Genomic DNA, 24,555 nt, shown 5'->3' on the forward strand with positions numbered 1-24,555 from the left:
CCCAGCCCAGCTCAGGAAGCAGGCAGCACCTTCTCCTGCTGGCTAGACACTGATTTAGTCATCACAGCCCAGGCTGGGGAGGAGGTTTGCCTCAACTTGCAGGGCAACCAGCAGCAGTTAATTAAAGAGCAGAGCAAGCCAGGCCTGCAGGCTGCTGCTGCACAACCTGCCCTAAAGCAGCAGCTGATGGATGGGGAAGGAAGGAGGCCAAAGCAAATGAGATCACTCCCAGGCCACTCCAAGCATCCTCATTTTGCAAGGAAATTGGGACCCAGCACAGCAGTGATGTCTGCTTCCAGCTAGGCAACCTCTGACATCTCAGCCAGCACTGCCAGACCTGCTGCAGGAACCCTGCTGCAGGGAAGCTGCAAGCCCAGCACGGGCTCTCAGAGCCATTCTGGCCTCCAGACCACCCAGCCCAACCACCCCCTAACTGTGCCAGGGCTGGGGCCAAACCCTGGCCCTCAGCACCACAGCTCTGCCTCCCTGACACATCTCCAGGGGAGGGCACTCAGCCACCTCCCTGGGCAGCCTGGGCCAGGCTTGGAGAAGCCTTTCAGGGAGGAAGTTCTCTCTCATGTCCAACCCAAACCTCCCCTGGTGCCACTTGAGGCCTTCTCCCTCCTCCTGTCACTTCTTCCATGGCAGAAGAGCCCAACCCCAGCAGGCTCCTCCTCTGAGGGAGCAGCAGAGAGCAATGAGGTCTCTCCTCTGCCTCCTCTGCTCCATGCTCAGCCCCCTGCTAGTACAACCTTCAGCTGGGGAGGGGACACTGCTGCCTTGGAGGGGACACTGCTGGCTGGGAGGGGACACTGCTGGCAGGGAGGGGACACTGCTGGAAGGGAGGGGACACTGCTGGCTGGGGGGTGACACTGCTGGCAGGGAGGGGACACAGAGCTGCCTTGAACGGGACACTGCTGGCTGGGAGGGGACACTGCTGGCTGGGAGGGGACACTGCTGGCAGGGAGGGGACACTGCTGGCTGGGAGGGGACACTGCTGGCTGGGAGAGGACACTGCTGGCTGGGAGGGGACACTGCTGGCTGGGAGGGGACACTGCTGGCAGGGAGGGGACACTGCTGGCTGGGAGGGGACACTGCTGGCTGGGAGAGGACACTGCTGGCTGGGAGGGGACACTGCTGCCTTGGAGGGGACACTGCTGGCTGGGAGGGGACACTGCTGGCAGGGAGGGGACACAGAGCTGGCTGGGAGGGGACACTGCTGCCTTGGAGGGGACACTGATGGCTAGGAGGGGACACTGCTGGCAGGGAGGGGACACTGCTGGCTGGGAGGGGACACTGCTGCCTTAGAGGGGACACTGCTGGCAGGGAGGGGACACTGCTGCCTTGGAGGGGACATTGCTGGCAGGGAGGGGACACTGCTGGCTGGGAGGGGACACTGCTGCCTTGGAGGGGACATTGCTGGCAGGGAGGGGACACTGCTGGCTGGGAGGGGACACTGCTGGCTAGGAGGGGACACTGCTGGCAGGGAGGGGACACTGCTGCCTTGGAGGGGACACGGCTGGCAGGGAGGGGACAATGCTGCCTTGGAGGGGACACTGCTGCCTTGGAGGGGACACTGCTGGCTGGGAGGGGACACTGCTGGAAGGGAGGGGACACTGCTGCCTTAGAGGGGACACTGCTGGCTGGGAGGGGACACTGCTGGCTGGGAGGGGACACTGCTGGCATGGAGGGGACACTGCTGGCAGGGAGGGGACACTGCTGGCTGGGAGGGGACACTGCTGGCAGGGAGGGGACACTGCTGGCAGGGAGGGGACACTGCTGCCTTGGAGGGGACACTGCTGGCTGGGAGGGGACACTGCTGGCAGGGAGGGGACACAGAGCTGGCTGGGAGGGGACACTGCTGCCTTGGAGGGGACACTGATGGCTAGGAGGGGACACTGCTGGCAGGGAGGGGACACTGCTGGCAGGGAGGGGACACTGCTGCCTTAGAGGGGACACTGCTGGCAGGGAGGGGACACTGCTGGCTGGGAGGGGACACTGCTGGCAGGGAGGGGACACTGCTGCCTTGGAGGGGACATTGCTGGCAGGGAGGGGACACTGCTGGCAGGGAGGGGACACTGCTGGGTGGGAGGGGACACTGCTGGCTAGGAGGGGACACTGCTGGGTGGGAGGGGACACTGCTGGCTGGGAGGGGACACTGCTGGCAGGGAGGGGACACTGCTGGCTGGGAGGGGACACTGCTGGGTGGGAGGGGACACTGCTGGCAGGGAGGGGACACTGCTGCCTTGGAGGGGACACTGCTGGCAGGGAGGGGACACTGCAGGCAGGGAGGGGACACTGCTGGGTGGGAGGGGACACTGCTGGCTGGGAGGGGACACTGCTGGCAGGGAGGGGACACTGCTGCCTTGGAGGGGACACTGCTGGCAGGGAGGGGACACTGCTGGCAGGGAGGGGACACTGCTGGGTGGGAGGGGACACTGCTGGCTGGGAGGGGACACTGCTGGCAGGGAGGGGACACTGCTGCCTTGGAGGGGACACTGCTGGCAGGGAGGGGACACTGCTGGCAGGGAGGGGACACTGCTGGGTGGGAGGGGACACTGCTGGCAGGGAGGGGACACTGCTGGGTGGGAGGGGACACTGCTGGGTGGGAGGGGACACTGCTGCCTTGGAGGGGACACTGCTGGGTGGGAGGGGACACTGCTGGCAGGGAGGGGACACTGCAGGCAGGGAGGGGACACTGCTGGCAGGGAGGGGGACGCTGCTGGCTGGGAGGGGACACTGCTGGCTGGGAGGGGACACTGCTGGAAGGGAGGGGACACTGCTGGCTGGGAGGGGACACTGCTGGCAGGGAGGGGACACTGCTGGCTGGGAGGGGACACTGCTGGCAGGGAGGGGACACTGCTGCCTTGGAGGGGACACTGCTGGCAGGGAGGGGACACTGCTGGCTGGGAGGGGGACACTGCTGCCTTGGAGGGGACACTGCTGGCAGGGAGGGGACACTGCTGGCTGGGAGGGGACACTGCTGGCAGGGAGGGGACACTGCTGGCTGGGAGGGGACACTGCTGGCAGGGAGGGGACACTGCTGGCTGGGAGGGGACACTGCTGCCTTGGAGGGGACACTGCTGGCAGGGAGGGGACACTGCTGGCAGGGAGGGGACACTGCTGGCTGGGAGGGGACACTGCTGGAAGGGAGGGGACACTGCTGGCTGGGAGGGGACACTGCTGGCTGGGAGGGGACACTGCTGGGTGGGAGGGGACACTGCAGGCAGGGAGGGGACACTGCTGGGTGGGAGGGGACACTGCTGCCTTGGAGGGGACACTGCTGGCAGGGAGGGGACACTGCTGGAAGGGAGGGGACACTGCTGGCTGGGGGGTGACACTGCTGGCAGGGAGGGGACACAGAGCTGCCTTGAACGGGACACTGCTGGCTGGGAGGGGACACTTCTGGCAGGGAGGGGACACTGCTGGCAGGGAGGGGACACTGCTGGCTGGGAGGGGACACTGCTGGCTGGGAGAGGACACTGCTGGCTGGGAGGGGACACTGCTGGCTGGGAGGGGACACTGCTGGCAGGGAGGGGACACTGCTGGCTGGGAGGGGACACTGCTGGCTGGGAGAGGACACTGCTGGCTGGGAGGGGACACTGCTGCCTTGGAGGGGACACTGCTGGCTGGGAGGGGACACTGCTGGCAGGGAGGGGACACAGAGCTGGCTGGGAGGGGACACTGCTGCCTTGGAGGGGACACTGATGGCTAGGAGGGGACACTGCTGGCAGGGAGGGGACACTGCTGGCTGGGAGGGGACACTGCTGCCTTAGAGGGGACACTGCTGGCAGGGAGGGGACACTGCTGCCTTGGAGGGGACATTGCTGGCAGGGAGGGGACACTGCTGGCTGGGAGGGGACACTGATGGCTAGGAGGGGACACTGCTGGCAGGGAGGGGACACTGCTGGGTGGGAGGGGACACTGCTGGGTGGGAGGGGACACTGCTGCCTTGGAGGGGACACTGCTGGGTGGGAGGGGACACTGCTGGCAGGGAGGGGACACTGCAGGCAGGGAGGGGACACTGCTGGCAGGGAGGGGACGCTGCTGGCTGGGAGGGGACACTGCTGGCTGGGAGGGGACACTGCTGGAAGGGAGGGGACACTGCTGGCTGGGAGGGGACACTGCTGGCAGGGAGGGGACACTGCTGGCTGGGAGGGGACACTGCTGGCAGGGAGGGGGACACTGCTGCCTTGGAGGGGACACTGCTGGCAGGGAGGGGACACTGCTGGCTGGGAGGGGACACTGCTGCCTTGGAGGGGACACTGCTGGCAGGGAGGGGACACTGCTGGCTGGGAGGGGACACTGCTGGCAGGGAGGGGACACTGCTGGCTGGGAGGGGACACTGCTGGCAGGGAGGGGACACTGCTGCCTTGGAGGGGACACTGCTGGCAGGGAGGGGACACTGCTGGCAGGGAGGGGACACTGCTGGCTGGGAGGGGACACTGCTGGAAGGGAGGGGACACTGCTGGCTGGGAGGGGACACTGCTGGCTGGGAGGGGACACTGCTGGGTGGGAGGGGACACTGCAGGCAGGGAGGGGACACTGCTGGGTGGGAGGGGACACTGCTGGCTGGGAGGGGACACTGCTGGCAGGGAGGGGACACTGCTGGCTGGGAGGGGACACTGCTGGCTGGGAGAGGACACTGCTGGCTGGGAGGGGACACTGCTGCCTTGGAGGGGACACTGCTGGCTGGGAGGGGACACTGCTGGCAGGGAGGGGACACAGAGCTGGCTGGGAGGGGACACTGCTGCCTTGGAGGGGACACTGATGGCTAGGAGGGGACACTGCTGGCAGGGAGGGGACACTGCTGGCTGGGAGGGGACACTGCTGCCTTAGAGGGGACACTGCTGGCAGGGAGGGGACACTGCTGGCAGGGAGGGGACACTGCTGCCTTGGAGGGGACATTGCTGGCAGGGAGGGGACACTGCTGGCTGGGAGGGGACACTGATGGCTAGGAGGGGACACTGCTGGCAGGGAGGGGACACTGCTGGGTGGGAGGGGACACTGCTGGGTGGGAGGGGACACTGCTGCCTTGGAGGGGACACTGCTGGGTGGGAGGGGACACTGCTGGCAGGGAGGGGACACTGCAGGCAGGGAGGGGACACTGCTGGCAGGGAGGGGACGCTGCTGGCTGGGAGGGGACACTGCTGGCTGGGAGGGGACACTGCTGGAAGGGAGGGGACACTGCTGGCTGGGAGGGGACACTGCTGGCAGGGAGGGGACACTGCTGCCTTGGAGGGGACACTGCTGGCAGGGAGGGGACACTGCTGGCTGGGAGGGGACACTGCTGCCTTGGAGGGGACACTGCTGGCAGGGAGGGGACACTGCTGGCTGGGAGGGGACACTGCTGGCAGGGAGGGGACACTGCTGGCTGGGAGGGGACACTGCTGGCAGGGAGGGGACACTGCTGGCTGGGAGGGGACACTGCTGCCTTGGAGGGGACACTGCTGGCAGGGAGGGGACACTGCTGGCAGGGAGGGGACACTGCTGGCTGGGAGGGGACACTGCTGGCTGGGAGGGGACACTGCTGGGTGGGAGGGGACACTGCAGGCAGGGAGGGGACACTGCTGGCTGGGAGGGGACACTGCTGGCAGGGAGGGGACACTGCTGGCAGGGAGGGGACACTGCTGGGTGGGAGGGGACACTGCTGGGTGGGAGGGGACACTGCTGGCTGGGAGGGGACACTGCTGGCTGGGAGGGGACACTGCTGGGTGGGAGGGGACACTGCAGGCAGGGAGGGGACACTGCTGGCTGGGAGGGGACACTGCTGGCAGGGAGGGGACACTGCTGGCAGGGAGGGGACACTGCTGGCTGGGAGGGGACGCTGCTGGGTGGGAGGGGACACTGCTGGAAGGGAGGGGACACTGCTGGCTGGGAGGGGACACTGCTGGCAGGGAGGGGACACTGCTGGCTGGGAGGGGACACTGCTGGCAGGGAGGGGACACTGCTGCCTTGGAGGGGACACTGCTGGCAGGGAGGGGACACTGCTGGCAGGGAGGGGACACTGCTGGGTGGGAGGGGACACTGCTGGCAGGGAGGGGACACTGTTGGCAGGGAGGGGACACTGCTGGCTGGGAGGGGACGCTGCTGGCTGGGAGGGGACACTGCTGGCTGGGAGGGGACACTGCTGGGTGGGAGGGGACACTGCTGGCAGGGAGGGGACACTGCTGGCTGGGAGGGGACACTGCTGGCAGGGAGGGGACACTGCTGCCTTGGAGGGGACACTGCTGGCAGGGAGGGGACACTGCTGGCAGGGAGGGGACACTGCTGGCAGGGAGGGGACACTGCTGCCTTGGAGGGGACACTGCTGGCAGGGAGGGGACACTGCTGGCAGGGAGGGGACACTGCTGGCAGGGAGGGGACACTGCTGGAAGGGAGGGGACACTGTTGGCAGGGAGGGGACACTGCTGGCTGGGAGGGGACACTGCTGCCTTGGAGGGGACACTGCTGGCAGGGAGGGGACACTGCTGGAAGGGAGGGGACACTGTTGGCAGGGAGGGGACACTGCTGGCTGGGAGGGGACACTGCTGCCTTGGAGGGGACACTGCTGGCAGGGAGGGGACACTGCTGGCTGGGAGGGGACACTGCTGGCAGGGAGGGGACACTGCTGCCTTGGAGGGGACACTGCTGGCAGGGAGGGGACACTGCTGGAAGGGAGGGGACACTGTTGGCAGGGAGGGGACACTGCTGGAAGGGAGGGGACACTGTTGGCAGGGAGGGGACACTGCTGGCTGGGAGGGGACACTGCTGGCTGGGAGGGGACACTGCTGGCAGGGAGGGGACACTGCTGGCTGGGAGGGGACACTGCTGGCAGGGAGGGGACACTGCTGCCTTGGAGGGGACACTGCTGGCAGGGAGGGGACACTGCTGGCAGGGAGGGGACACTGCTGGCTGGGAGGGGACACTGCTGGCTGGGAGGGGACACTGCTGGCAGGGAGGGGACACTGCTGCCTTGGAGGGGACACTGCTGGCAGGGAGGGGACACTGCTGGCAGGGAGGGGACACTGCTGGCTGGGAAGGGACACTGCTGGAAGGGAGGGGACACTGCTGGCTGGGAGGGGACACTGCTTCCTTGGAGGGGACACTGCTGGCTGGGAGGGGACACTGCTGGGTGGGAGGGCATGGTTTGTCCCCACCAGAGTCTGTCTGAGCTGGGGCTGCTCAGCCTGGCCCTGAGGCAGCTCTGAGCAAGCAGACAGGTTCAGCTTGCTGTGAGGGGTGTGACTGAAGGCCTCATTCTCCACCCAGGCTGCACTGCTCCCTTTGAAAGCATGGCCCAGGCCCCCTCTCCACAATGAGAATCATGCCCCCCACCACTTCACCCACCCCACTGAATGGCCTGAGGAAAGGCCTCAGCCTTGCCAGCACCTCCCTCACAGCCCCCAAAGCAGGCAGAGGGCAAGTAGAGCCCTCCCAGAGAGGCACACTGGAACCTGCAGCTGAAGAGCTCCCCCCAAGACCCCCAGCTGACAGCCAGCACAGCTCCACAGCCTTGGCACTGACCTTTCAGCACCAAAGAAGCTCCCAGCACCAGTGCAGATCAAGTGCTTCCTTCCAGCCCCTCTCTTCCTGCTGGCTCTGGTCCTCTGCTGGCTCAGGAAAGCTGAGAGCTGAAGGTTCTAAGAGTGATGGAGAGAAGCAGAGATGAGTCTGGGAATGAAGGACTGCTCCCATGCACAAGCAGAGCTCCCTCTGTCCAGCAGAGAGCTCAGCAAGGAGACTTCTCTGGGCTGTGTGTCAGGTTGCAGCTATTGCTGGTGCTCTCAACTGCTCCAAGGCCTCCCAGGGGAACTCTCAGCACAAGCAGGACCTGGAGAGGGGCCAGAGGAGGCCACAGAGATGAGCAGAGGGCTGCAGAACCTCCTCTGTGGGGCCAGGCTGGGAGAGTTGGGACTGCTCAGCCTGGAGAAGAGAAGGCTCCAGGCAGACCTCAGAGCAGGAAGAGGAAAGTGGTGGGCAGGCAGTGCCAGAACTCAGAGCTTAAGGCCATCCTCTGCTCCCAGGGGTTATGAGCCACAGGATGCTAAGCATGAGCTAGAGCTGGGGCCCTGCAGAGAAGAAGTGCAAGAGGAAGTCACCAGTCCCTTCAGTCTCCATCTGTGCTGAAGCATCACCAAGAGCAGTAAGTTGACAGCAAAAAGATGCTGCCCCCAGCACAAGGAGGTCCAGAGCAGGCCACCAAGATGCTCAGAGGGCTGCAGAACCTCCCCTATGGAAACAGGCTGGAAACACTGGGGCTGTGCAGCCAGGAGAAGAGAAGGCTCCAGGGAGACCTCAGAGCAGCCTTGCAGTGCCTGAAGGGCTCCAGGAGAGCTGGGGAGGGACTCTGGACAAGGGCTGAGGGACAATGGCTTTGAGCTGGGAGAGAGGAGATTGAGAGTGGAGAGGAGGAAGAAATTGTTGAGAGTGAGGCTGGGGAGACTCTGGCACAGGCTGCCCAGGGAGGCTGTGGCTGCCTCCTGCCTGGAGGTGTTCAGGACCAGGCTGGATGAGGCCTTGAGCAGCCTGTGCTGGTGGGAGGTGTCCCTGCCCATGGCAGGGGCTGGAGCTGGCTGAGCTTTGAGCTCCCTTCCAGCCCAACCTGTTCTAGGACTCTATGAGAGGTGCTAAGCACCACAGTAGACTCTGCTGAGCACAGCTCCCAGCCTCCTGGGCCTTGACCTGCCTGCCAGGGCTTTTCATACACCATGGAGGCTGCCCTGGCAGCTCCATCAGCCAGCTCCTCCAGGATGCATCTCCTCAGGTCCCACAGCCCTGTGTATGCTCAGGCTCCCCAGCTGGTCCCACACCTGATCTCCTCTTGCCATGGGAGGGACATCTCCTTTATTTATCCTTAGAATAAACCAAACCAGCTTGGAAGAGACCTTCAAGATCATCAAGTCCAACCCTTCAACCAACACTACCTAATCAACTAACCCATGGCACCAAGCACCCTGTCAAGTCTCCTCCTGAACACCTCCAGGGATGGGGACTCCACCACCTCCCTGGGCAGCACATTCCCATGGCCAATCACTCTGTGTAGAACTTCCTCCTAACATCCAACCTGAACCTCCCCTGGCACAGCCTGAGACTGTGTCCTCTTGTTCTGGTGCTGGCTGCCTGGGAGAAGAGACCAACCCCACCTGGCCACAACCTCCCTTCAGGGAGTTGGAGAGAGCAAGAAGGTCTCCCCTGAGCCTCCTCTTCTCCAGGCTAAGCAACCCCAGCTCCCTCAGCCTCTCCTCACAGGGCTGTGCTCCAGACCCCTCCCCAGCCTTGTTGCCCTTCTCTGGACACCTTCCAGCAGCTCAACCTCCTTCCTAACCTGAGGAGCCCAGAACTGGACACAGGACCCAAGGTGTGGCCTGAGCAGTGCTGAGTTCCATCAAGTGGATTCTGGCTCCCTAGCAGCATGGGAACAACTTCTTCCTCACAACCAATCTCAAGCTCCCCACTTCTAGTTCTGTTCCATCCCCCCCAGTCCTATCCCTCCCTGACACCCTCAGGCAGGAGGCTTCCACCACCTCCCTGGGCAGCCTGTGCCAGGCTCTCACCACCCTCCTGGGCAACAACTTCTTCCTCACAGCCAATCTCAAGCTCCCCACTTCTAGTTCTGCTCCATCCCCCCCAGTCCTACCCCTCCCTGACACCCTCAGAAGTCCCTCCCCAGCTCTTCCTCCCTCCCCTCTCTGGAACCTGCATTAATGATCCTTTGATCTACCCCCAGCCCTAACCTACTGCACAGCCCCAAGGCTTCAGCTCTTATCTGGTGCCTGCTGCAGGAGCTGGAGGCAGCACTGCTGCCTGAGTTGCCTGGGTGGATAATGAGATGTTTGCAAACCACCCAGGGGCAGCACATCAAATTAAGAGGGGAAGGAGGGGGGAGGAAGTCACTTTTGATTCAGTGGATCAAATTCAACACCATTCACAACCATTTTGACCTCCTAATATCTTCAGGGAGAGGTTCCCACAGGCCTTCACCTTGTGCTGGAGACACACAGCTCAGACCACCTCTGCTTCCATTCCCTGAGAGAAAGAAGACTCTGCTGAGAGCTCCACACTCCTTGATTCACCCACTTGGGCAGCTTCTAGACCACACAAAGTAGCTCTGGAGAGAAAAAAGGGTGGAAACTCCAGCACTTGGGCCACTGAGGAGGCCAAACAACCTCCTGGGATCATTAACTAAAGTAAAGATCAGCCAAGGGAGCTTGGGAGAGGAGGGGTGGGAGGGCACAGGCAGCCTGGACCCCTGCAAAGCAACAGCTCTGAAGCATCCTTAGTTCTGAGGCTCCTCAAGGCTTGTGCCCTACCATGGAGCCTTCTGCTTGGTCTTGCTCCCACACTGCTGCCCTTTGAGAAGGGAAAGGCCACCCAGGAAGCCAAGCTGCTTGCTGAGGCAGGATGGAAAGCTGAAGGCTTTGGTTTCCACCTTGGCAGGGTGGAATGTGCCAGGAATAGAACCACAGAGCTGGCAGGGCTGGAAGGGAGCTCAAGGCTCAGCCAGCTCCAACCCCCTGCCATGGGCAGGGACACCTCACACCACAGCAGGTTGCTCACAGCCACCTCCAGCCTGGCTGCAAACACCTCCAGGCAGGAGGCTTCCACCACCTCCCTGGGCAGCCTGGGCCAGGCTCTCACCACCCTCCTGGGCAACAACTTCTTCCTCACAGCCAATCTCCATCTCCCCACTTCTAGTTCTGCTCCATCCCCCCCAGTCCTATCCCTCCCTGACACCCTCCAAAGTCCCTCCCCAGCTTGCTTGGAGCCCTAAGATCCAGACCAGGGAACTCTCTAAGTCACCTAGGGAGCCAGCTGCTCTTGCACACAGAAGCTGTCTCTCAGGGGAAGAGCTCTTAGCCCTCTTACTCCTCAGGGGAGGACCTGACTGAAGCAGGAGCACAGATTGCAAACTCAGTGAGGATTCACCAAGCCAGCACCACACACAACCAAGCTGGGGAAGGGTCTGGAGAGCAGGGCTGGGGAGGAGCAGCTGAGGGAGCTGGGGGTGTTCAGCCTGGAGCAGAGGAGGCTGAGGGAGACCTCATTGCTCTCTGCAGCTCCCTGAGAGGAGGCTGCAGGCAGCTGGGGGCTGGGCTCTGCCCCTTAGGTGATAGAAGGAGAGGAACTGGCCTGGAATTGAGCCAGGGGAGCCTTAGGTTGGAGAAGAGGAAACATTTCTTGGCTGCCAGAGTGGTCAGGGCTTGGCAGAGGCTGCCCAGGGAGGTGGTGGAGTCCCCACGGCTGGAGGTGTTCCAGAGCCCTGTGGCCATGGCAGCTGGGGCCAGGGTTTGGTGCCCATGGTGGGGTTGGGTTGCTGGTGGGACTGGATGATCTTCAAGGGCTTTCCCAACCCAAACAACTCTGTGAATTGTGTTCTCAGGAGGGTTAGCCACAGCTGGGATCCTTGAGGACAGAAGGGATCTGAGCACAGAACCAATCCCACAGCCACTGAGCAGCAGAAAGCACAAAAGGGAAAAAGCAGGGAGGGAGCTGCCTGGCCATGGGGCCCTGTGCCCTGCCACCAAGCCAAGACCCCCCCTCCAGGAGCTCAGGATCACAGTCTCATAGTATCACCAAGGTTGGAAGAGACCTCAAAGATCATCAAGTCCACCCTGTCACCACAGACCTCATGACTAGACCATGGCACCAAGTGCCACATCCAGTCCCCTCTTGAACACCTCCAGGCATGGGGACTCCACCACCTCCTTGGGCAGCACATCCCAATGGCTAACAACTCTCTCTGGGAAGAACTTTCTCCTCACCTCCAGCCTAAACCTCCCCTGGCACAGCTTCAGACTGTGTCCTCTTGTTCTGGTGCTGGCTGCCTGGGAGAAGAGCCCAACCCCCACCTGGCTCCAACCTCCCTTCAGGGAGTTGGAGAGAGCAAGAAGGTCTCCCCTGAGCCTCCTCTTCTCCAGGCTAAGCAACCCCAGCTCCCTCAGCCTCTCCTCACAGGGCTGTGCTCCAGACCCCTCCCCAGCTTTGTTGCCCTTCTCTGGACACCTTCAAGTCTCTCAATGTCCTTCTTAACCTGAGGAGCCCAGAACTGGACACAGGACTCAAGGTGTGGCCTAAGCAGTGCTGAGCACAGGGCACAATGACCTCCCTGCTCCTGCTGGCCACACTGCTCCTGATGCAGGCCAGGATGCCCTTGGCCTTCTTGGCCCCCTGGGCACACTGCTGGCTCCTGTTCAGGCAGCTGTCAATCAGCACCCCCAGGTCCCTCTCTGTTTGGCAGCTCTCAGCCACTCTGACCCCAGCCTGTAGCTCTGCCTGGGGTTGCGGTGGCCAAAGTGCAGCCCCTGGCACTTGGACTTGTTGAATGCCATCCTGTTGGCCTCTGCCCATCTGCCCAGCCTGGCAAGGTCCCTCTGCAGAGCCCTTCTGCCCTCTAACTGACCAACATCTGCTCCCAGCTTGGTGTCACCTGCAAACTTGCTGATGACTGACTCAATGCCCTCATCCAGATCAATGAAGATGTTAAAGAGGATGTGGCTCCCTGCTCCCAGCACCACACACAGCCACCAAACCCACACTGCTCCCCATCTGCTGCTGCCCAAAGCAGAGAGCCAAGGAAGCAAGCAGCCCCTCCAAGTGCCCATGGGGAGCTGGAAGGCAAGCCAGATGTTGAGCTGCTGGAAGGTGTCCAGAGAAGGGCAACAAAGCTGGGGAGGGGTCTGGAGCACAGCCCAGAGGCAGAGCAGGGTTAGACTGGAGCTGAGGAAGCTCTTCAGTATGAGGCTGGCACAGGCTGCCCAGGGAGGCTGTGGCTGCCTCCTGCCTGGAGGTGTTCAGGGCCAGGCTGGATGAGGCCTTGAGCAGCCTGGGCTGGTGGGAGGTGTCCCAGGGACCAGGGACCAGCACGCCCTGGGAGACCTCTGGGACTCCTTCTGTGTCAGACAAGGTCCTCTTGTCCCTCACAAGGCCTCCTTTATCCTGAAGGATCCCAAAGCACTTTACACTGTTTATACACAGGAACCACTTCAGTGCTCATTGAGCTGGGGAGAGGAACAATGAGGGGCTCTCTTCTCTCCCTCCCAGCAGCAGCCTGCTGGTGTTTGCAGGGAGCTCACGGCAAAGAGGGTTTGCCACCATGAGGGCCAACAGTTCAGCCAGGCCAGGCTTAGCCAACAGCCAAGACAAACTCTGCCCTGCAGCCTCTGCTTGGCATGAAAAGCAGCTGGGGAAGGACTTCTGACCAGGGCTGGGAGTGATAGGATGAGGGGCAATGGATTGAAGCTGGAAGAGGGGAGATGGAGACTGGAGATGAGGAAGAAATTCTTGGCTGTGAGGGTGGAGGATGGTTTGAGGCTGAGGCAGAGCAGGGTTAGACTGGAGCTGAGGAAGCTCTTCAGTGTGAGGCTGGGGAGACTCTGGCACAGGCTGCCCAGGGAGGCTGTGGCTGCCTCCTGCCTGGAGGGGTTCAGGACCAGGCTGGATGAGGCCTTGAGCAGCCTGTGCTGGTGGGAGGTGTCCCTGCCCATGGCAGGGGTTGGGGCTGGCTGAACTTTGAGCTCCCTTCCAACCCAAGGCAGGGTTCTGCACCATCTCTGAGCTTGGTGCTGGCCCCCTCTGCCGCCTGGGGCTGTCAGGCTCAGTGTTTCCCAGGCAGAGTCAGCTGCAGGCTGCACTTTGCAGCTGTTTGACCTCTCCCTTGCCACTTGCTGTGTAGAACAGAAGGTGTGGAGAGAGGCCACCCCCCTGTGCCAGTCACTGACCCCATCTTCAGTGCCTCTTGGTGTCCTTGCTTGGTGTAGGGAGCTCAGGATGTGGCAGGTGAGGCTCTGGAGCAGTGCTGCTCTGTGACCCAGAGCCCTCTGAGCACTATGTGCCTGTCACCTGAGTGTGAGAGAAGGATTCATAGTATCCTAGTATCATTCAGGGTTGGAAGGGAGCACAAGGATCATCCAGTTCCAACCCCCCTGCCATGGGCAGGGACACCCCACACTAGATCAGCCTGGCCACAGCCTCAGCCAGCCTGGCCTTAAACACCTCCAGGGACAGGGCCCCAACCACCTCCCTGCACAACCCATCCCAGGGCTTCACCACTCTCATGGGGAAGAACTTCCTCCTCCCCTCCAGCCTCAATCTCCCCACCTCCAGCTTCATTCCATTCCCCCTAGTCCTAGCACTGCCTGAGATCCTGAGCAGTCCCTCCCCAGCCTTCCTGGAGCCCCCTTCAGATCCTGGAAGGCCACAATGAGGTCACCTGGGAGCCTTCTCTTCTCCAGACTCAACAGCCCCAACTCCTTCAGTCTGTCCTCACAGGAGAGGTGCTCCAGCCCTCTGCTCATCCTCCTGGCCCTGCTCTGGACACCTTCCAGCCCCTCCACATCCCTCTTGTCCTAGGGGCTCCAGAACTGGAGGCAGGACTCCAGGTGGGGTCTCCCCAGAGCTGAGCAGAGGGGGAGGATCACCTCCCTTGCCCTGCTGGCCACACTTCTCCTGCTGCAGCCCAGGCTCTGGTTGGCTTTCTGGGCTGCAAGTGCACACTGAGAGCTGCTGATGAGATTCAGGCAGGTTGAAAGAGCCTCCAGAGCAAGAAGTGTTGGAGTCCAAGGCTCTGCAGGTAGCAGTGGTTAATTTAACACATCCAAGTGCCAGGTTCTGCACATTGGCCACAGCAACCCCAGGCAGAGCTACAGGCTGGGGGCAGAGTGGCTGAGAGCAGCCAGGCAGAGAGGGACCTGGGGGTGCTGATTGACAGCTGCCTGAACATGAGCCAGCAGTGTGCCCAGGGGGCCAAGAAGGCCAAGGGCATCCTGGCCTGCAGCAGGAGCAGTGTGGCCAGCAGGAGCAGGGAGCTCATTGTGCCCTGTGCTCAGCACTGCTCAGGCCACACCTTGAGTCCTGTGTCCAGTTCTGGGCTCCTCAGTTTAAGAAGGACATTGAGAGACTTGAAGGTGTCCAGAGAAGGGCAACAAAGCTGGGGAGGGGTCTGGAGCACAGCCCTGTGAGGAGAGGCTGAGGGAGCTGGGGTTGCTTAGCCTGGAGAAGAGGAGGCTCAGGGGAGACCTTCTTGCTCTCTGCAACTCCCTGAAGGGAGGTTGGAGCCAGGTGGGGGTTGGGCTCTTCTCCCAGGCACCCAGCACTAGAACAAGAGGACACAGTCTGAAGCTGTGCCAGTGGAGGTTTAGGCTGGAGGGGAGGAGAAAGTTCTTCCCAGAGAGAGTTGTTAGCCGTTGGGATGTGCTGCCCAGGGAGGTGGTGGAGTCCCCATCCCTGGAGGTGTTCCAGAGGGGATTAGATGTGGCACTTGGTGCCATGGTCTAGCCATGAGGTCTGTGGTGACAGCTTGGACTCGATGATCTTTGAGGTCTATTCCAACCTTGGTGATACTGTGAGACTGTACTGGTTGACAGCAGCTGAACATGAGCCAGCAGTGTGCCCAGGGGGCCATGAAGGCCAAGGGCATCCTGGTCTGCATCAGGAACAGTGTGGCCAGCAGGAGCAGGGAGGTCATTGTGCCCTGTGCTCAGCACTGTTTAGGCCACACCTTGAGTCCTGTGTCCAGTTCTGGGCTCCTCAGTTTAGGAAAGATGTTGAGAGGCTGGAAGGTGTCCAGAGAAGGGCAACAAAGCTGGGGAGGGGTCTGGAGCACAGCCCAGAGGCAGAGCAGGGTTAGACTGGAGCTGAGGAAGCTCTTCAGTGTGAGGCTGGCACAGGCTGCCCAGGGAGGCTGTGGCTGCCTCCTGCCTGGAGGTGTTCAGGACCAGGCTGGATGAGGCCTTGAGCAGCCTGTGCTGGTGGGAGGTGTCCCTGCCCCTGGCAGGGGCTTGGAGCTGGCTGAGCTTTGAGCTCCCTTCCAGCCCAACCCATTCCATGACTCTGTTTTAAATCCTGTTTGCCCAGCTGTGTCCCTGGGCATTGTGAGGTCCTTTGTGTTGGTCTGCTTTTAAAGCAGGGCTTTGTCTGCTCTGGAGGACTTCCCAGCACCACTGAACCACACACTGCTCCACAAAAGCTTCTGCAGCCTCAGCTTCCTGCCTGATCCTTCCCATTCAATCCACTCAGCTCAGCTCTCAGAAGTGAAGCCACCAAGTCCTGGGTGTTTGCAGGGGGGTCAGACAAAACCTCCCTGCTCCTGTAGCCCTGCCAGGGCTAGGACCAAGCCAACAGAGCATAAAAAGCCTTTCCAGCCCTCACAAAGCCTATTCAGGCAGCTCTGCAGAGGAATTCAGAGTGCTCTCCACATCACACTGATGATAGCCAGAGCTTTTTGCTTGGGTTTTGTCTGTTCTTTCTGTCCCAAAGAGTATAAAAGGAGCTCAGGACCCAGCCAAAGAGAAGGTCTGCTCTTCCTGATGCAGGCCAGGATGCCATTGGCCCTCTTTGCCCCCTGGGCACACTGCTGGCTCATGTTCAGCTGCTGTCAACCACTACCCCCAGGTCCCTCTCTGCCTGGCTGCTCTCAGCCACTCTGCCCCCAGCCTGTAGCACTGCCTGGGGTTGCTGTGGCCAATGTGCAGCACCTGGCACTTGGATGTGTTCAATCTCCTGCCCTTGGCCTCTGCCCATCTGTCCAGCCTGGCAAGGTCCCTCTGCAGAGCCTCTCCACCCTCCAGCAGATCAACTCCTGCCCCCAGCTTGGTGTCATCTGCAGACTTATTGCTGATGGACTCCATCCCCTCCTCCAGATCATCAATAAAGCTATTGAACAGGGGAGGAGAAGGAGGCTGCAGTTCCAGCTGCAGGAACTCACCCTGGCCTGAAGCAGCAATGCTGCAGCCAGCAGGAGCAGGGCAGGGACTGTCCCTCTGGACTCAGCACTGGTTGAGGCTACAGCTTGAGTTCTGGGTCCAATTTTGGGGCCCTCACTTCAAGAAGGACATTGAGGTCCTGGAGCAGGTCCAGAGAAGGGCAACAGAGCTGAGGAAGGGTCTGGAGAGCAGGGCTGGGGAGGAGCAGCTGAGGGAGCTGGGGGGTGTTCAGCCTGGAGCAGAGGAGGCTGAGGGGAGACCTCATTGCCAGCCTGGGAGGCTGGAGCCAGGTGGGGCTTGGTCTCTTCTCACAAGAACCAAGTGGCAGGATGAGAGGAAAGAGCCTCAAGTTGCACCAGGGAAGGTTTAAGGTGGACAAGAGGAGGCTCAGGGCAGGCTGGGCAGTGAACCCACGGGTGCTGCCCACAGGCACTCAAGATGTGGCTGCAGTCTCACTGCAGAGGTCCTTTCAGCTTTGTCCCTTACCAGGGGAGGCTTAGGCTGGAGATGACCTAAACACCTCCAGGGATGGGGACTCCTGGGCAGCACATTCCCATGGCCAATCTCTCTTGCTGGGAAGAACTTCTTCCTAACATCCAGCCTGAATCTCCCCTGGCACAGCTTGATGTTGTGGAGGCTCCAGCTGGCAGTGTTCAAAGCCAGGCTGGATGGAGCCTTGAGCTACCTGGTCTAGTAGGAGGTGTCCCTGCCCATGGGAAGGGGTTGGAACTGGATGAGCTTGAAGGTCCCTTCCAACCCAACCCATGCTGTGAGTCAATGCCTGGCCAAGGATCCCTTCTGCCATAGGCCCTACTATATCCATCAGCAGTAAATCAGTAAATGTGCAGATGACAGCAAGCTGGGGGCAGGAGTTGATCTGCTGGAGGGCAGAGAAGCTCTGCAGAGGGACCTGGCCAGGCTGGGCAGATGGGCAGAGGCCAAGGGCAGGAGATTGAACACATCCAAGTGCCAGGTTCTGCACATTGGCCACAACAACCCCAGGCAGTGCTACAGGCTGGGGTCAGAGTGGCTGAGAGCTGCCAAACAGAGAGGGACCTGGGGGTGCTGGTTGATAGTAGGCTGAACATGAGCCAGCAGTGTGCCCAGGCAGCCAAGAAGGCCAAGGGCATCCTGGCCTGCATCAGGAGCAGTGTGGCCAGCAGGAGCAGGGAGGTCATTGTGCCCTGTGCTCAGCACTGGTTAGGCCACACCTTGAGTCCTGTGTCCAGGTCTGGGCTCCTCAGGTTAGGAAAGAGGTTGAGCTGCTGGAAGGTGTCCAGAGAAGGGCAACAAAGCTGGGGAGGGGTCTGGGGCACAGCCCTGGGAGGAGAGGCTGAGGGAGCTGGGGTTGCTTAGCCTGGAGAAGAGGAGGCTCAGGGGAGACCTTCTTGCTCTCTCCAACTCCCTGCAGGGAGGTTGGAGCCAGGTGGGGGTTGGGCTCTTCTCCCAGGCAGCCAGCACCAGAACAAGAGGACACAGTCTCAAGCTGTGCCAGGGGAGGTTTAGGCTGGAGGTTAGTAGGAAGTTCTACACACAGAGAGTGATTGCCCATGGGAATGTGCTGCCCAGGGAGGTGGTGGAGTCCCCATCCCTGGAGGTGTTCAGGAGGAGACTTGATGGGGTGCTTGGTGCCATGGGTTAGTTGATTAGGTGGTGTTGGATTGGTTGATAGGTTGGACTTGATGATCTTGAAGGTCTCTTCCAACCTGGTCTATCCTATCCTATCCTATCCTATCCTATCCTATCCTATCCTATCCTATCCTATCCCTGTGCCTCCCAGGCCACTCTGGAGTGCTCAGGGAGCACTTGGAGGAGTTCCTGTTCCTCTGCAGAGCTCCTAGCCCTTCAGAGCAGAGGCAGATCAAATACCCAGCAGGGTGGAGGGTTAAGGAATGGCCATTTCACTGCCCAGGGCTGCAGGTCCCAGCTCCCCAGCACTGTGTCCCCCCTGCCACCCCAGCAGGGACTCGCTCTCCTGGCAGCCACTGAACAGCCCTCAGCCCAAAATAAACCAGCCCTCCCCCCTCTGCTGCTGCAGGCTCTCATGGTCACCAGGCCCCACTGCCACAGCTGTTTTTAGAGCAGCCTGGGAACCTGAGCCTGTGAATAAACAACCAGGAGGCCCTGGCTGCCCACAAGGCAATCGCTTGCTGGCCCTTGAGGCCGGGGGCAGGGGTGAAGACCAGAAGCCCCTGACCCCAGAGCAAGCACCAACGAGCTCTGCATGAACCCTCCACTGCCATCAACCACTGTCCTCAACAGGAGGAAAGATGCCTAGCTTCCTGGCCTGGATCAGGAACAGAGTGACCAGCAGCAGCAGGGAAGTGATTGTCCCCCTGGACCCAGAACTGCTGATGCCTCAGGTTCACTTTGGGGCTCCTCACTCCAAGAAGGACACTGAGGTCCTGGAGCAGGAGCCCCAACAAAGCTGAGGAGAGCAGGGCTGGGGAGGAGCAGCTGAGGGAGCTGGGGGTGTTCAGTCTGGAGCAGAGGAGGCTGAGGGAGACCTCATTGCTCTCTGCAGCTCCCTGAGAGGAGGCTGCAGGGAGCTGGGGGCTGGGCTCTGCTCCCCAGTCTCAGGGGATAGGAGAGGAATTGGCCTGAAATTGTGCCAGGGGAGGCTTAGGTTGGAGAGGAGAAGAAACTTCTTCACTGAAAGGGCACTCAAAAGCTGGCACAGGCGGCCCAGGGAGGTGGTGGAATGCCCACCCCTGGAGTGCTGAAAAGAGGCAGAGCTGTGGCACCAAGTGACATGGGTTGGCACCAGACTTGGTGGAGTCAGAGAATAATGGTTGGACTGGATGATCCTCAAGGACTTTTCCCCATGGAGAAAGAGGCAACCAAAGTGAAGCTGGTGACAGCAGTGAAAGCAGAGCTCCTCCTCTGAGGCTGTGCCTGCTCTCCTTGCAGCACAGCAAGGACAGGATCCACACTTCCCCAGCACCCAGAGGCCAAAGGAGAACCTCAGGGGAAGAGGAAACTTGTCCCTCCAAAATCTCTCCCAGTGGACAAGGTAATTGCAGACCACATCAAATCTCCAATCTCACCTCTGGCAGACCTCTCACAGAACCCCACTGTGGTGGGGGTTGGAAGGGATCCCTGGAGCTCACTCACTCCAACCCCCTGCCCCAGCAGGGCACCCCCAGCAGCTTGCCCAGCAGCACAGTGCCCAGGGGGGTTGGAAGGGAGCCCTGGAGCTCACTCACTCCAACCCCCTGCTCCAGCAGGGCACCCACAGCAGCTTGCCCAGCAGCACAATGCCCAGGGGGGGTTGGAAGGGACCTGTGGAGCTCACCCACTCCAACCCCCTGCCCCAGCAGGGCACCCCCAGCAGCTTGCCCAGCAGCACAATGCCCAGGGGGGTTGGAAGCTCTCCACACCAGGAGACTCCACAACCTCTCTGGGCAGCCTGCTCCAGGCCTCCAGCAGCCTCACACCAAACAAGTTCCTCCTCTCACCAGCTCTCCTACCCAAGATGGCAAGGGGGGACCTGCACCTCAGCACAGCTCCCAGCTGGCTGCCAGCTCAGCTCCTCAGAAAGCTGCACTTCCACACAGGACTCAGCTCATCCTTCCTGTGCCACAGCCAACCCCAAAAGCAGGAAGCCCAACACTCTGCCATATGGATGATGCTTGCTCACTGCACTCAACTCACACACCCAAGCCCCCTTCTTGCACCAGAGCTGGCTGCTCCCAGGCAGAGCTTGCCACAGACACGTCCACGTGCCTGGCATCCATCCTGCTTGTACCCCACCGTGACTGGCAAGAGGCTGGGGCCAGACCCCTGTCAGGGGTGCCCAGGGACAGGACAAGGGGCAATGGGCACAAAATGGAACCCAGGAGGTTCCAGCTGAAGAGGAGGAGGCACTTCCTTTGGTGTAGCCCCGGAGCAGGTTGCCCAGAGAAGATGTGGAGTCTCCCTCTGTGGAGAGATCCTAACCCCGCCTGGCCAGCCATGGAGCGCTCTGTGACCATGGAGAAGAACAACAAATCACCTCCCTTGCCACAGCAGTGTGGGAGAGAGAAGGTGTGGGATCTGAATTCCTCCCCTCTGGATTCCAGCAGAGCAAAGCAAAGCAGAACTGCTGGCATGCACAAGCCATGACTCACAGCCACCCAGGCTGCCCCTCCAGCAGTCCCCCTCGCTCGCCGGCATGCCACGGATGCCAGCGTGGCTGCCATCTGCCAGCTGGCTCTGGGAGTGTTTAAATGTGACCCAAACCATCCTCCTCCTTCATTTTCTTTCTTCTTGTAGCGTGGTGGTCACTGAGGGCTGGAGCACTGCCTGCAACCCACAGCCACAGAGGCAGGGTGGCTTTGCCCTGGCAGGTAGCGGGGCAGCGAGGCTCCAGCCCTGAGCCACTGCACAGGGCACAAAGCTCTCCCCCACAAATTCCGACCTCCAACCACTCCTGGGCCCTGTTGTCACTGGACCTCATTAATGAGGAGCCAAAGAACCCATTGTTCCTCCTCCAGCTATGCTGGGAAGTCAGACACTTGTATTTAAGGAGCTGCCAGGGACGCCCCCATTAAACCCCCCCAGGGTGCAGTTCCTAATCCATGGACTCAGGGAGTGGTTTGTCTTGGAAGGGACCTTCAAAGTCAGCCAGCTCCAACCCCCAGCCACGAGCAGGGACACCTCCCACCAGCACAGCTTGCTCAAGGCCTCATCCAGCCTGGCCTTCTACATTGCCAGGCTTGGAGGGGGCATCCACAACCTCCCTGGGCAACCTATGCCAGTGTCTGGATGTCCTCCCTTACCCTACCAGCCCAGGACCCTGCCCCCACGAGCAGCTACTCAATGCTTGCAGCCTTCCCTAGAGGAGCCAGCTGCACTTTTCAGTCCTGTGCTGAGCTCTCAGGAAAGCACCTCCCAAGCTGCACAGCACTCTCCCAGCTCAGGCTGGAGAGCCATCACCACCCAGCCAACAGGAGGAACTTTGCATGGACCAAGCTGGTCACTCCCAGACCCCAACAAACACCTTTTACTCTGCCATGCCATGCCAGAAGTGCAAAGTAGTCACTGTCTGCTGGGTCTTTCCCCTGCCTACTCCTCCCACACAGAGCAGAAGCATTCCAGGGTGAGGTCTCAGACCTGCTTTCCCCTTACCCATTGCCTCGGCGCAGCCAGACCTCTCTCCCACAGCGTGTCCAGAAGGTGCTTGCTCCTCTCAACTTGTCCTTCTCCTGTGCTGGCAGAGACATCCCAGAAACCTCCTACAGATTCCAGCTCAACTCCACAGCTTCTTGGGAGCTTCCTGCACTTTGCAGCTACAGGGACAAGCTGCACCGAGGCACTGAGGCTTGGGCACAGCCTCGCCAGTCCCTGCACTGCCCCTGCTCCCTCTGCTTCTTCCCTATAAAAGGGAAGTGAACCTGGGCTGGAGAAGTGAACTTTGCTCCTTCTGTGTTCAGACCTGGCACCCACAAGAGATAAGAAGCAACAGGCAATGCCAAACATTTGATGTCACCTACTCCTGGCTTGGGTTGAACTTAGCCTCAAATAGCACTGCCAGGAGCAAGCCCTGGGTCTGAGCAACATCCTCCCTCACACCTCCCCCATGTCTCACTCCCACCTGCCTCAAGAGGCTGCCCCATAACCCACACCCTCCAGGCTCCCTCCCTTGGGTGCTCTCCCCTCTTCCACACAAGCTCAGCAGGAGGGAGGAATGACTCTGAAGCAGCCTAGGTGAGTGCAGGCAGCCCACGCTCTGGAGCTCACCACACCACCCCAGCTGCCTTGGTGGGGCTGGACCCTGCCAAGGGTGGCTGTCCAAGACCCTCCCCAAAGACCCTCTGCAGCACACAGTTCCCACTGTCCTCCCTCACCCTGCTGAACCAGCATTCTGCCTCCAGTATGCTCCAGCACTGCTGGCATCACAGAGTCATTTTGGTTGACAAACCCCTGAAGGTGATCCAGTCCAATCATCCTCTAACTCAGCCAAGGCTGGGGCCAAACCCTGGCCCTCAGCACCACAGCTCTGCCTCTTGCAAACTCCTCCAGGGATGGGCACTCAACCCCCTCCCTGGGTGGTCTGTTCCAGTCTTTGAGAACAGCCTCTTCTCATATCCAACCTAAGCCTCCCCTGGGGCAACTTGAGGCAATTTCTCCTCATCCCTGTCACTTATAACTTCAGAGGAGAGCCCAACCCCCACCTGGTGCCAACCTCCTCCCAGGGAGCTGCAGAGAGCAATGAGGTCTCCCTCAGCCTCTTTTTTTTCCCCCAGCTCCCTCAGCTGCTCTTCCCCAGCCCTCTTCTCCAGACCCTTCCCCAGCTCCATTGCCCTCCTCTGGCCCTGCTCCAGCTCCTCAATGTCCTTCTTGGAGTGAAGGACCCAAAACTGAACCCAGCACTCAAGGTGTGGCCTCACCAGTGCTGCATATAGAGACACCATCCCTGCCCTGCTCCTGCTGCCCACACCACTGCTGCTCCAGGCCAGGCTGCTGGTGGCCTTCTTGCCCACCTGGGCACCCCCTGGGCTCATCTTCTGCTGTCTGTGGATCAGCACCCCCAGGTCCTGTTCTGCTGGGCAGTTTCCAGCCACTTTGCCCCAAGCCTGGAGCATTCATGTGGTTGTTGTGACCCAAATGCAGGACCCTGCACTTGGCCCTGTTGAACCTCAGCCCCACGGCCTCCGCCCACTGATCCAGCCTGGCCAAGTCCCTCTGCAGAGCCTTCCAACCCTCCAGCAGATCAACACTGCCAACCAGTTTCATGCAGACTGACTGAGGCTGCCTCAATCCCCTCACCCAGATCAGTGATAAAGACATTGAAGAGACCTGAGCCCTGGGGAACAGCCCTGGGGAGCAGCCCCCAGCTGGAGTGAACTCCATCCCCCAGCACTCCTTGGGCCCAGCCAGCTCTTACCCCAGGGCAGCAGCCAAGCCATGAGCAGCCAGGCTGCCCTGTGGGATCCAATGCAACACTATGCAAGGAAGACAGACATGGATCTCTGTAACTCCATGAAGACCCCAGCTGGCATGTCAGGGCAGCTACTCAACCTTGCATCCTTCTGAGGAGCTCTCTCCCAACGCTGAGCTTGGCTCAGCACCCGTCCTGGGCTGCACAGCACTTGCCCACCTCAGACTGGAGAGCTCCAACCACCCACCCAGCAAGAGGAACTTTGGTAAAGGCACATGGATCAAGCTGGATGTACCCACAGGAAGGTGCCAGTCTCCTTCTGGTGGTGCCCAGTCACAGGACAAGGAACAACAGATAGAAGCTGACACCCAGGAAGTTCCACATCAGCTTGAGGAAAGCGGTTTGGTGTGAGGGTGCTGGAGCCCTGGAACAGGCTGCTCAGAGAGGCTGTGGAGTCTCCTTCCCTGGGGACTTTCAAGCCCCACCTGGATGTGCTCCTGTGTGCCCTGCCCTGCGTGAGCCTGCTCTGGCAGGGGGGTTGAGCTGGATGAGCTCCAGAGGTTCCTCCCAACCCTTAATGTTCTGTGATTCTGTGAAATGCAGCCCAGAGAACCCCAGAGCACAGCTGCCATGCAGTGCCAGGAGTGCAATACAGTGACTGTCCTCCTGCCAAGGGTTTTTTTGCTCCTGCAGAGCAGCCAGGGCTGTCTGAATTGGTTCCCTGGGATGCCAGGCTGATGAGGTCACAGGCAGAGGAGCCTGGCAGGCGGGGCAGAGCAGGGTGCTGGCAGAGAGATGCCCATCAGCAGTGCTATTACAGTGCTGATCCCTGCCCAGAGGGGCTGGCAGCAGATGGTTTGTGTGCCCTGGGGAGGGCCAGTGTGAGGTGCTCTCCACAGGACTGACAAACATCTCATCTCCAGCCTGCAGCTCTCTCATTCCCCCTCCCTCCCTCCACACCCTGGCTTCTCACAGGTGGGGAAGGTGGCCACCACCCTGGGGGCAAGCTCT

The 24,555-nt window shown here is 61.1% G+C and overlaps 1 protein-coding gene across 3 annotated transcripts in view; it reads right to left on the reverse strand.

Moving 5' to 3' along the window:
- The window catches only part of CD151 (CD151 molecule (Raph blood group)), a 54,541-nt gene that overhangs the window by 24,816 nt on the left and 5,170 nt on the right, over positions 1-24,555 (reverse strand). Inside the window, exons 1-2 of one of the 3 annotated variants that reach the window (XM_068170711.1) lie at positions 21,792-22,056; positions 7,507-7,622 (exon numbers count right to left, since the gene is read on the reverse strand). The exons of 1 other annotated variant lie outside the window; for it this stretch is intronic. The gene's annotated coding sequence lies outside the window, so the exon portion shown is untranslated. Of the gene's footprint in view, positions 1-7,506; positions 7,623-21,791; positions 22,057-24,555 lie in introns of those variants that run through there. One more of the 3 variants, XM_068170710.1, reaches the window with a different exon arrangement.

The sequence above is a fragment of the Melanerpes formicivorus genome, unplaced genomic scaffold, assembly GCF_026170545.1.
Source record: "Melanerpes formicivorus ecotype bairdi unplaced genomic scaffold, bMelFor1.0.p_v2 SCAF_542, whole genome shotgun sequence".
Classification (NCBI taxonomy): domain Eukaryota; kingdom Metazoa; phylum Chordata; class Aves; order Piciformes; family Picidae; genus Melanerpes; species Melanerpes formicivorus.